The sequence below is a fragment of the Pinus tabuliformis genome, chromosome 1_2 (genome assembly GCF_031772625.1).
Source record: "Pinus tabuliformis cultivar Carrire ecotype Pingquan chromosome 1_2, CPIR1, whole genome shotgun sequence".
NCBI lineage: Eukaryota > Viridiplantae > Streptophyta > Pinopsida > Pinales > Pinaceae > Pinus > Pinus tabuliformis.
This window is the reverse complement of record NC_142298.1, coordinates 500,294,914-500,308,143: the sequence shown is the minus strand read 5'-3', so window position 1 is coordinate 500,308,143 and position 13,230 is coordinate 500,294,914.

The following is a 13,230-nucleotide window of genomic DNA, read 5'->3' as shown; positions in this document are numbered from 1 at the left end:
ATTGGAATCCTAAGATAGGACGATCAAGGATAGGGAACGGACGGCCACAATTTTAGTGGACGGCCCAGGCGAGGTCAAGGATGGGGTATGGGGAAGGGAAAGGAATAAGGGAAGGGGAAAGGGATAAGTATTGTTGTTGTTTACAGAGCACAAAGGTAAGAGAGGAGGGACAAAGGGATAAGAGAAGAGGGAATGCCTTGCAGCTTACGTTTACTGTTGGTAGCTCTCTTCAGCTGCTGTCGTTCGCTCATGTTGTTGGCTCTCATGCTGCTTTCCTCCTTTCTCCTCTGTCTCTCCAGCCCAGTCCAGTGGCATTTCCACCAACTCAAACATCTTCCCCCTAGCTTTATGAAATCCTCCTGCTTTCCTCCCAACCTCCACCAACCTCTAGTCGTGTTGTAATCTTCCTTGATCCATCCTCCTTTAGTGTAGCTCTCCTTCTTCCTCCTCTTTCTCTCTAGCCCAGTGGTATAGCCAACAACTCAAGCATCTCTCCCTCCTAGCGTTTCTCAAGCCTCCAAGCTGCAGCCCTCCTCGAGCTATTCCTCCAACCTAGCCCAGCTTTCCTCGATCTCTCTTTCAAGCAAGCCAAGTGTCGAAAAACCTAATCTCCTTCCCAAGCTTCCTCGATATTTTTCAAGCAAGCCCTACCTTTTTGTAGAAGGTTCATTTCCCCTAAGCAACATAAGCAATTTGATCGGCGTTCAAGCCTATTTTCCTTAATAGCTTATTAGGGGGCAGAGTTTGGCAATGAGGAAGCGTTAAGTTGTCTCGATTAAAAGGAGAGGTTTTTTGTGCCCTTGCCTACTCTTCCTTCCTTCTTTTTTCGAGGGACAAAGTCACTCACTATTCATATGGTGAGGGTTATTAGATAGAATTTACCACCCCAAGACGCTAGGAGAGGAGGTAATAAGGGAAAATAAGCTTTCTTACCCGTACTCATTCAGCTAATCAAGTTAGTCAGAAAGGAGGAGGTTCCATTCACCTACTTAAGAAGCTAAGAAGGTTGGGAATAGGAAGTAGTAGTTGGAAGAAGACTCACCTACTTATTTAGCCTCACATAGAAGGTTTCACTCACCTACCTACTTAGAAGGCTTGTAGGGAAGGTATACTAGAAGCCTATCCTTACCCACTATCTAAGAAGGTTTCACTCTTCTACCCACTCATCTAATTAAGAAGCTTAGAAGGAGAGGTAGTAGTTGGAAGGAATAAGATTGAAGATAAAAGAGATAAAGACAAGCTCCGACTTAAGCTAAGGAGGGAAGGCGGGACCATAACTAAGGTCTGGCTTAAGCTTTAAACAACTATCTGTCTGTAGCTCTGTAGCTTTATAGCTCTGAGCTATGTCTGGGCCTTAGTGTCCCTAAACGTAGCTTTATAGCAAGCGGCTAGGTTTTAGCTTTCAAAAACCTATGCTACGACGTCTTAGGATTGGACGTTCATGTGTTCAGGATTTGTTATGAAACAACTTAGTGTATTCTTTTCTGTTTACCTTTCACCAACCCTAGTTTTCAATATTCTCCCTTACCATACTCCCTTCCTTTTCCTTTTGACGACATAGATCAAATTAAATTGCCCACAAGGTTGATGGATTACGGTCTCAGACCCGTAAACTTATTATTGTGATTTTACTTATCTTTATCTTACTTACAATAATGATAATGATAAAAACTGGTTTTGTTGAGGCTTATGCTATTGTTCACAAGTGTGTGTCTACTGATTAGCCTGAGCCTTGCTATACTACTTACTACGATTACGACGAGTCATAGTCAACGTATGCTTCTGCGTCTTCAACGTCGTCAACTGCGTATGATCCTTATTATTCGGCATCTCGTCAGTGTCCGACGTATATGTATGCTTATTCCGATGGGTCAACATCACCGTTCACCTTTTTTAGTAGCCAGATGCTTAACCGTCGACTGGTTTTGATACGTATTCTTCTTATTCGTCATAGTAGTAGTGTACCGATAGCAACGTGTGATAGCCAGGAGTGAGTGCGAGAGTAGCAGCCCGGATACCATACCCCTGCAATACTTCTTCTCCAGTTTATGCTTACGATTTCAAATCTGCGTATATGACTTACTATGATTATAAGGGTAAGGGGCATGCCGCTTATTCATATACGACTGAGCCATGTAAACCATCGTAGCATATAGCCTCGATAGCCAGACTACTGAGCCCAGTTCAACCTGACCATTTAACCCATTGTGTCACCTGGTGTTGTCGACGACCCAGAGTACTGGTGTATGTATCCACCTCGAAGAGCCCTATAGCCTATGGAAGGTAGACCTGCTGCTAGTTACTGTAGTGACTTATGTGACCCGCTTGCGACCAGACTTGTTCTTATTCTGAGCCTGAGCAGCCTACCAATTCGGACAATGAGACACCTTACTCTTAGCCTTTCGAGCCTTTGCCTCACGATTTAGAGAATACTTACGATTCGTAGAGTTCTGATGATCTGGAGAAGATGCCGGATAGGCCAAAGGTTCAGGTTAATGTCAATAGGTACCATTATTATCATGGGGCAATGTCAATGGTAGTAGAGAAGATAGTGTTTGTTTCACCGCTGAGCCATACACGGGTAAGACGGTGAATGGTTTGGAACTCTGTCGGTCATAAGCAAAAATGAATCTAAATAGGTCTAAGTGGAGATATGTAATCTCCATGGAGTGTGCATCCATTTTCAGGATTTATCCTATCCTTGTGATAAAGGTAGTGTTTACGAAAGCTAGCCCTAAAGTTGTTCTTTACAGTGGTATTGTGCTCCTGGCAACTTGGTGATTTGAGTCTTATCCTTTTTCATTTAATCTAGCCCCAAGGTTTCAGGTAAAATTGTATTTTGTTCTCCCCTCTTCCCTTGAGAATGAGGTAGGGTCGATGCTCCTATACTATTCTAGATCATTTTTAGAGTTAATGCTTAATTTGAACTCATAACCATGGCTTTCACTTGGTAAAATACAAAGGCTTCTACCTTCGTTGATGGGTCCACTTCAATGGGTTCCTTGCCAGTGAAAGATTCCGCAACATCCCTTCCTGTGCGAAAGCTACCACCGATGAAGGAGCTTCAGTTAAGCCTTTGTATTCATGTATCTAAGGCTTATGAGTTAGTATCCTTCCTTTATACTACCCACTTATTAAGGCATAGAATAGAAGTTCTAAAATCATATGCCTACTATTCAGTCATCTAAGAAAGAATCGAAGAAAGGAAAAGAAGGAATAAGATTGAGGCTAATAATTCAGAATATAGGTTAGAGGGAGGAGATATGGATAGAAAGAGAAGCTTGTGATTCCATTATGACTATGTTACCTCATAAGCTTACATAATCAACTAGCTCCTAATTCAGGACATCCATATCCCTTGTAATGAAGTAATGGTGTTCGATCTATTATGCCAATATTGTTTTCTACCTAATAGAGTAAGTAAGATGAGTGTTACATAACCTTATAGATAGGTTGAACTCCATGGGATTAGCTTTATCACTATTTGATTTATAAGCTTGTTGTTTAACTCTTAGTAGTATAGCTTACAACATGGAACTCTCTAAGCAAGTGGTATAGTTTAACAAGGAGTAAGCTTGAATGTAATGGTAATCATAGCTCCTTACTCGTGCTTAGCCTCATTATGCCAAACAAGCTGCTTACAACCTATGGCTTTCTCCGTAATGAAATGTATGTTCATGAATAAGTGGTATACCAATACAAGCAATCATAAGCATTCGTGTAATGTAATCTCAATATTGTGAAGACTACACATATTAGCATGGTAGAGGTACTTTCTTTTGTGATACATATCCTCTTAGTTGCAGCTAACATACTTACTCTTATTGATTCATTACGGAATAACCATTACCCTATCCGTTTTGGGCAGATGAGACTAATAAAACCAGTCTCTATTACGATCAATTATTAGGGTTATACTAGTATCACCATTGTTCCAACTTTGTTATTACTACTGGTTATGATTTTGTTCTATCTCACTATAACATAGCTTCATTGATTACTTATATTACTATGTTATAACAAGGTCTCAAACCCATGTAACTAAGAGCTAATCAAGTCCATATGTTACTTTGATCATTATGTTGAGATAGTGTAACTATGCTTACTTAGTAATTATGAATTAATGGTAATAGAGGTGTTGTAGTTCTTATTAATACTATTGCAATTATAAGGTTGAACTCATAGCTTGAACATGGTATACTCTATAGAGATATCATAGTATGAAACCAATACCTGTTATCACCCCAAGAAACTCTCCTAGGTTGTATATCAGAGATGCTCGGGAACATTACAAACTCAACAAAAATGTTGGAAAATGGTGGATGAATGAGAGAAATGATGCATATTCAAGCTAGATAACCACTTCTACTATGCTTGACCCCAGACATGGGTGAACACCCCCAGACTACAAGGCTTAGACCACCAATTACTCATAGTTTTAAAGAAAATGTGATGATGGGGAATACTGATCACACCAGCAGATGCATAGGACCCTGTGATGGCCAGCTGCAACCAGTTAAAAGGTCTGTAAATCTATTCTCTAATGCACAGACAGGATGACAGTTCTCTGGAATTAAAACAACAGAAACCTACATACATATTCAATTATACAAGCTAGATTTTAACACAGAGGTGGGATGATAGCCCCTCTAATGCTAAACATCTACAACACATGAATAAATGCATAACAAGCATAGCCTGGAACAAAGAATAAGAAGTGGAAAGTGAGCAATTAACAACAAAAGAAGCTTGCATTAGCTGAAAATGAAGACCAGACGCTACAGGTATCACAGTAGTTACAGTCTCCAGAAGTTGAAGCTTACAACAAAATAACATTCATCAACCCTCAACCTCTCGATTTTGGGTATATATAGAGGTTTTTTACAAAATTGCTCTGCTATGTTACACAAGAAGGGGTCATAATGGACCACCTAACACATTAATTCTCAGATATGGGCTCTGCTAAAATCTAAGTGTTTTAATGAAAAAAATCAGCCTTTTCTGATGCTTTGCTGTCCTTCTTTGATCAGGCGGAGTACTGACTGATACAAGGCTCCATAACTAATAACTGCATTTATCTTCTCGAGCCCTGTACTTTCCCTCCTCGGCCACTCTGCTATTTGAATGCAGGTAGTTGAAGCTTTATTATGCAGGGTACAGGTAGCTGGCCTCCTTTCTCCCTCGGATACACGGGACAAACTATGAACAGAGGCAGAATGGCGGAAACATGACTGCGACAGGGACAAGGCTCGGCCGTTAGATTGCGTGGATCAACGGCGAGGATCTGTCGGAGGGGAAAATCAGGCAGAAGCGGGTCAAACAGGCGTGGGCCGTCGGATCGCGAGGATGAATGGCTTAGATTGCATCAGAGGAAGCTATCGGGATGACGTGGGGCGAAGTGAATGTGAGCCGTCGGATCACGGTCGGGCAGATCTGACGACAATTGAGTGTGAAAGGAATGCGAAGGTTAATGGCCGGGCGACAGTGGTATAGCGGGTGGGCGGTATTCCCCACACCGCCCACGGGGCTGGGATAGTTTCCGTATATGGCCGCGCGATCCATTTGTTTTGCGACATGTGGCTGAAGTAACGAGTGCGAAACCGCCATGATCGTGCGTTAACGTGTGGGCATTTAACCAAAAGCGGGAGGAGCGATCACCGTTAGATCTTGCGATGAACGTAATCAACGGCAGGGATACGAAAGGGGTTTAACATGCGATAGAAGTAACAGAGACCATCGGATCGTAATGCGATCGACGGTGGGGGTCAGGTGGAGGATTAACTGAGAGCGCAGAGTCATATGGTCAGGTCACATGGCGATTTAGAACTAGTGCTCAGGGCCTAGATCAAAGGCGCAATATAGTGTTTGATCAGGGAACAAAGAGGCTTTGGGGAAAAAGAAACAGAGAAGGCAGGGCTATGGGGTATGAAGAAACCAAAGGAGAGAGAGGAGAATGACTGCTGCAAGCTCGTTTTAAGCATAATGCAACATGGCAAAGCTGTCTTTGACCCTCAACTGTTCAAATTTGTAGCAGAGCTAACAATACCGCTATCATTAGTAATGACTATGAACCAATCCCATTAAGCTATGATCAGAAAGGTTCTCCGTAATCTCATTACAACCCCCCATAATGAAAGCTTTTATTAGTCCTTACTCATGCTTAGACTAGTTATAAGTAGCACTGTTCTTGGTTGACTAGAAAGTCTGAGCTATTGTATTATGTTTAGTCTGAGCTTCATGTTTATCCCACTGCTCCAAGATTAGCTCTTACCATTGCTTACTTCCTACTTTGTTCGTATTTTGGTGGCTCAGTATGGGCTTACTATATTAAGATGACTAATGATGTCCATTATTTCTATGTTATTAGTGCTTACATTGTGTCCACCTATCGTAATAAGTCTAATGGATTCCCCTTAGTTCTAGTGAACACGGTTAATCATAGCCTTTGACTCGGTTGTGGTTTATCTAGTCTATCATACTAGTCTAAATCCCATTGGGTTGAATACTATTACTAATATATAGAGACCACATTCCAAGTAGCAGTATTATATTCACGACCTATAACGTAGGGAATCAAAGGGAAGAGATTACATTGCCTACTTAATGGGGTTGACTCACTCTGCATAACCTCGTACATATATCTTAGGTAGATATGGTGAAAATCTTAACCTCAATCTAACATATTAGGATAAGGCTTTGGTTCCACTATTCACTCAAATTATATGTATATCTAAGCTTATGGAATTACGTGCCTGTAGATTTACCTGATATCACATATCTATTATGTTCATAGTAAAACACGTAGATCTCTACTAATATAGTTACATAGACTAAGTTGCCTTTGATACGTAGCAACTATGTCGATTTACCTTGTTCCTTAGTCACCGACCAATCTCATACTTGTACAGAATCAATTAGGAATGTAATGGGAGTACTACATCCTTTCCATAATATATGACTAGCTTCTCTACTTGGTTAGCTTATGAAAACGATAACATGGAAGATTGGGCCCTCTTGTGGAAGGCGGTAATCTAATCCCTCTTGATGGGGTCCCTCCTTGAGCCTTGAGCCTTTGTGCATCCTAACGAATCATCAAAGGTGCCAAGTATAAATGGGGCCCCTCCTTGAGCCTTGACCCTTGATGGGGCCCCAAATTGCATCCTATAAATTGAGCGTGGGGTGATATGCCAAAGCCCGGGAAGGCTGATCAAAGGAACATTGGGACAAAGTTACACAGGAACCCACTTGGGGTTGAAACCGTTATCCTAGCCCTCGACCACTACCCCTGGTGAGCTCAAAACCAAGCTATAACTACCTCAAGCTACCAACCCTATCGGGTAAAACTACATGCGAGATCAGTCAGGTAATGTGTGGCCACCACCCCTTACCTTACCCGTGGATGGCACGCCAGTGGCCTTAACAGAGAACTCCTATACCTGGATGGGTTAAAACCCAACCCCTTCTTAACAAGAGTGGAAATATTTTCCATCAAGCACAAATTCCGCTTCACAAGAGTGGGAGCTCAAACACAAGTTCCGCTTCACATGAGTGGGAGTAGAACTCAACCACAAATCCCAGCTTCACAGAGTGAAAGAGTAATCCTCAACCATAAATGGTGTCAGGGCCTTACGCTTTTGGAATTTCCGGGGGCGAGCCATCACTCCAAAGATATATACGATCTTACAATCCTTTGGGATTCAGCCTTACAGTGGTCTGGAAAGACCACCATTGGGATTTCTAGGGTGGGTTGTGTCTCGTTGAGCCCCAGGGCCAATTCACAACAGTGTGAGGTCACATTAGGATGAGGTGAGGAATTTAGCATCCTAGAGGAGAAGTCTAGACAAATTGGATGCCAAATGGCATACAGGCTAAGTCCGCATCAAAAGGCTTCGTAGAGACCTGGAGCATCCAAATGAGAACTGTTAAGCAAAAAGGACCCCGAATGGGATACTGGGTCTGCTTACAGTTCCCTAACAGGAAATACTGGCTGACCTGGATCTCGAGGGATGTGATCCAGGTCGTAAAGGCAGAGCCAGCCAGGCACTCTTGGAAACGAGATACAGGCATAGTGGACACCTACCCAATGATGTACAGATACACCCGCTCCCCTCTTGTAGGTTTGAATCCACCTCTAGGGAAATCCCTACTTGTTTGCACCGGTTAGCTAAGACTCCACCAGCCTAAAAAATTAAAAGACTCACTCAACCTAAAAAATTAAAAGACTCACTCGACCTAAAAAATTTAAAGACTCAATCTACCTCAAAAATTAAAAGACTCACTCGACCTCAAAAATTTAAAGACTCAATCGACCTAAAAATCAAGCTATAAAATTAACTCTCACTCCGTGGAAATACTCGGGGCCCCTTCTCTCTCTTCGAGCAGTGGGGGGTATATTTTTTTTCTCTCTCTTTTTTTTTTTTTTCCATTACCCTAAAGGAAAGTAGTCCTTAGCTAAAGTAGGCAAACAAGCAAGCATCATAGTATATTCTCGTGGTTGCTTGTTCCAATGCTTCTATTTATAGTTGGGGTTGTAATCCTTGCCCCCGAGAGGGACAAGCCGCTTCGCACCTTGCATTAGAGGTATTCTGATCAAAGTCAAAGAGAGTATTCATCCTCTTCAAGCAAGTAAAGCAAATGTCAATAATCAAATGTGTGTTATAATGGATGTAACATGGATGGTATAAAGTTTGTCTTTATGTCTGCGGCTGTAATCAATATGTAAGATGTAAGAATGCATCTCCTAAAGCTGTCTGACTTCAGTTTAGGTGGGCTAGGCTTTGATGTGGAAGGTTAAGTATGCGGTCTCTCTCGACTCTATCAATCTAATCCAGCGGGGTTTTCAATCTTTTATAGGGGCGGGGTCTGTCTGTACCGGTGTTATTAGCGGATGTGTTATGAAAGGTGTACAACAGTGTTGTCTAAAGTGAAATATCCAGCTAAATCTCTCTAGTGGTGGAAAAGCAAGTTCTCAATGATCTTATATGAGGTGATTGTAATCAAAGCAATGGTTCAAATTCAAGTGTGCATAATGAGAGGTAGATGGTGTCAGGTGTGGCTGTTGCTTGGCTAAAAATAGGGTATTCTCAAAGTTCAAGCTATTTGTCGTAGCTAAATTAAACTTTCGCTTGCTTCCATGAATTCATGAATTGAGGTGGGCTAAACCCTAACTAGGATTGTAAGAAGCATTTATGTTCAAAAGTTAGTTGTTCGTAGTCTCAGGCGGTGTATTGGCGGGCTCTTCTATCTCTGGGGGCGCTATCTCCAGCGGGTTTGTTTGTCTGCAGTGGGATCTATCTCTAGCAGGTAGGTTCTAAAGCAAGTTGTTATCTAGTCTCTTCTCTATATAAGTGATTCGCCGTTGAGCTTGATTTCTCATCCGGTCCACTCCCCCCTATAAAGGTATTGCCATTTCTCCCTCTCACTAGGACCCCGCCTGCCATTGCATCGGGACAGAAAAGAACTTACATGTGTGAGTTGTAACTCACTATCTATGAAGGAAAGCCAGTGAGACCAGAACAACTCGTGAAAAACCAGGAACGAAGGCTAGGAAAGCATTCTCCGGGGAAAGGAAAACCAGTTAGTCTCTCTAGGAAGGTCCGGTCTCTCTATCCAACCAGCTATCTATTATCCCAGCAAGAAAGCAGTCTATCTCCAAGCAAGGAAAGCATTGACTGCCTAGCCTATGGAGCAGTACTTGTTTACCTACTTGCTTGAAGCATCAACTGCATATCAAACTATTCTTTTGTTAAGGATTTAAGGCTAAGCACTCCTCCTTACCCTTTTGAACATAGTAGGGGCTAAATTTCGGGGTAGGGCTTGTTCCCACACTACTTCACGAACTAGCATCTTCACAGCATACACCCCTGCCAGAGAAGAAGAGAAACCAAAAAGGAAGAGATAACCACAACCACAAGAGAAGAAGAGAAGAGCCCTAGGAAGGGCAAGCAATAAATTACCTTGCCCCCTAGAGGGACAAGCGGCTTCGCACCTTGGAAAAGTGGGAAATTTGAAAGAGAAAAGGTGGTGTTTCAAGCAAGATGGTAGATTCTCTTCAACTTCGCTATTCTTTTTGAGGGGAAGAATGAAAGCGCTTTTGGTAACTAGGTAGTCTTGAGCAATATATAAACCCATAAAGAAAAAGAAAAGCATAATTACATATATAATATATGCATTATTTGCCTCCCACTCTAACCGACAAGAAAAAGTCTTTACCTTTCTTTGGTTGAACATAGGAAGGCGACCGCTCTTCCTGCTAAGGGCTTTCATCGAAAGAAACTGCTGCATCAATGGCTTACTCAGCTACTGGATCTACTGGTACTGGATCTACAAACTATGCCTTTTCCTCTTGGTGCTACTTTCACTGCGAGTGTTGGTGGATCGATTGGAGGATTTGGTACTGTTCCTGCCTGTGTCTTTACTACCTATGTTGCTGGTGGGGGTTATGCTTCAATGGGTTCCAGGTAAGCAAGGTAAACCGCTGAGTAAACTACTGAAGCAACAGGCTATTCCTATGGAGAATCAACATCTTCCTCCCTATCTCACTCATTCTACACTAACATATCGCTCAGGGCTGCCTGGATTTGGCTCTCGATCTTGAAGGTAAGAAGCACGGCATGTCGACCCCTCAACCCGACAACTAACTAAGCTCACTCTCCTAACTAGAAAACAAAGGAAAATAATGAATGGTATATCACAAAGGTAGCTCCTTATAGCCTAATTAGTCCTTCTTCCTTCCTTCTCCCTTTTGCTTATGGAAAAATTGTCGAAAACTGCTGAAGGTGAAACCTAAACTCATTTTGGGGGAGGACGTGACAATGAGTCAAGTGATCGAGCTGTCAAGCAAATCACTGATAGGAAGGTTTTATGGAAGGTTCATCTTAGAGTCTAAGTTATTAGAGTGGATTGAGCGTGTGTGGACACATGTTCTAGGGTCTAAGTCGGGGTATCACCAGTTGGTTAGAGGTTGGATGGCGTTTCACTTTCGCACTACAGATGATGCTTGGAAAATTGTTGGGATTATATGGTTTGAGGGCACAACAACATTCTCTTTGGATAAATGGATGCCTATCTTTGACACTAGGTCAGAGAAGCTAACCATTCACCCGGTCTGGGTGAAAAGGCTAGCTTTAGAACTTTGGTCGGTGGAAGTTTTTCAAGCTATTGGCAACAGTATTGGAACGTTTGAGAGGTAGATGAGCACTTTAAGGTGGATACTTTGCGGGCAGTGGCTCGCATTCTAGTTGAGCTCGACCTCCGTGAAGGTTTGGCTGAGGCATTGGAGATAAAGATTGATTGCTGAAATTATGTGCAGGACTTGGATTATGGGAGATACCATTCAAGTGCACGCGTTGTCACTCATATGGACATCTTTCTAGTGATTGCCTTCTGAAATTTGCCAAGACAAAATGGCAAAGGAAATTGGAAGGAGGTGGGCTAATTCAGGCTGGGAAGGAGGCTGATGGCTGATATGGTCGGGTTGGGAATGGTGAGATGGACAGTGGAAAAAATCTCAAGCATATAGTTGATGAGCAGAAATTATTGCATATGGTGGGGGAAAAAAGAGCGTTGGAAGCCAATTCTGATGAAAGTGAAGTTGCATCTAATTCTACATTATTTGTATCCGTAGAGAAACTACTTTCAAGTGATCGAGCTTTCATTCAAATCACTGATAGGAAGGTTTTATGGAAGGTTCATCTTAGAGTCTAAGTTATTAGAGTGGATTGAGCGTGTGTGGACACATGTTCTAGGGTCTAATTCGGGGTATCACCAGTTGGTTAGAGGTTGGATGGCGTTTCACTTTCGCACTACAGATGATGCTTGGAAAATTGTTGGGATTATATGGTTTGAGGGCACAACAACATTCTCTTTGGATAAATGGATGCTTAGCTTTGACACTAGGTCAGAGAAGCTAACCATTCAACTGGTCTGGGTGAAAAGGCTAGCTTTAGAACTTTGGTCGGTGGAAGTTTTTCAAGCTATTGGCAACAGTATTGGAACGTTTGAGAGGTTGATGAGCACTTTAAGGTGGATACTTTGAGGGTGGTGGCTCGCATTCTAGTTGAGCTTGACCTCCATGAAGGTTTGGCTGAGGCATTGGAGATAGAGATTGATTGCCGAAATTATGTGCAGGACTTAGATTATGGGAGGTACCATTCAAGTGCACGCGTTGTCACTCATATGGAAATCTTTCCAGTGATTGCCTTCTGAAATTTGCCAAGACAGAATGGTGAAGGAAATTGGAAGGAGGTGGGCTAATTCAGGCTGGGAAGGAGGCTGATGGCTGATATGGTGTGGTTGGGAATGATGAGATGGACAGTGGAAAAAATCTCAAGCATACAGTTGAGGAGCAGAAATTATTGCATATGGTGGGGGCAAAAAGAGCGTTGGAAGCCAATTATGGTGAAAGTGAAGTTGCAACTAATTCTACATTATTTGTATCCGTAGAGGAACTACCTATAGAGATATCGAAGGAGGATCTTATATCATTGGATATAATGGGAGCTAATCAGGGTCTGGAAGCTACTGGTGGTGGTGGTTAAGTTGTTGATGCCACCCTCTCTGTGCCCTTGGAGGAGCTGTCACTACAAATTCTAGAACAAACAATGATGGAGCCACAAAAGATGGACCTAGATTCTAATGTGCCCACTATGGTCGACCCTTGTCTAAGTGTGTAACCTTATCGCTCGTTGTTCCCCCAACCTTCCTATTCTTATTGCTCTTATTGAAAGGTGATTTTATTGTCTATCTAAGTAGGGAGCAAAAAAATGATTCCTCTCTTTTTAGTTGAGCCATATTTAGATAATAAGGGCATCACTCCCTCATGCTATCTATTGAGGGCTTAAAAACCTTAATACATCATGCTCTATGCTAAAACTCCTGACTTGTTGCCTTATATCATTGCTTCATGCATCTATCACATGAAAACGCCAACGCATACTTATACTCTGCCTCTAGCATACTGCTCTTACTTCGCTCCTCCCCCATGCTTTCAACTCATACTGCTACTTACTCATGCATGAAAGGACACTATTAGTATGTATAGAGATACCAATACGCATATGCGCAACTACTACAGTAGAATATACGCAACTCATCATTGCCAAAATCCTCTCCCTCCTTATATAAGTCAATGGCGCTGGACTATATACGTAAATAGACAATGGACATGGCAATGATTGGCGGCCAGTAAGCTAGAGAGAAGTCTGCCTACCCTGCCAGAGAAATACAGCT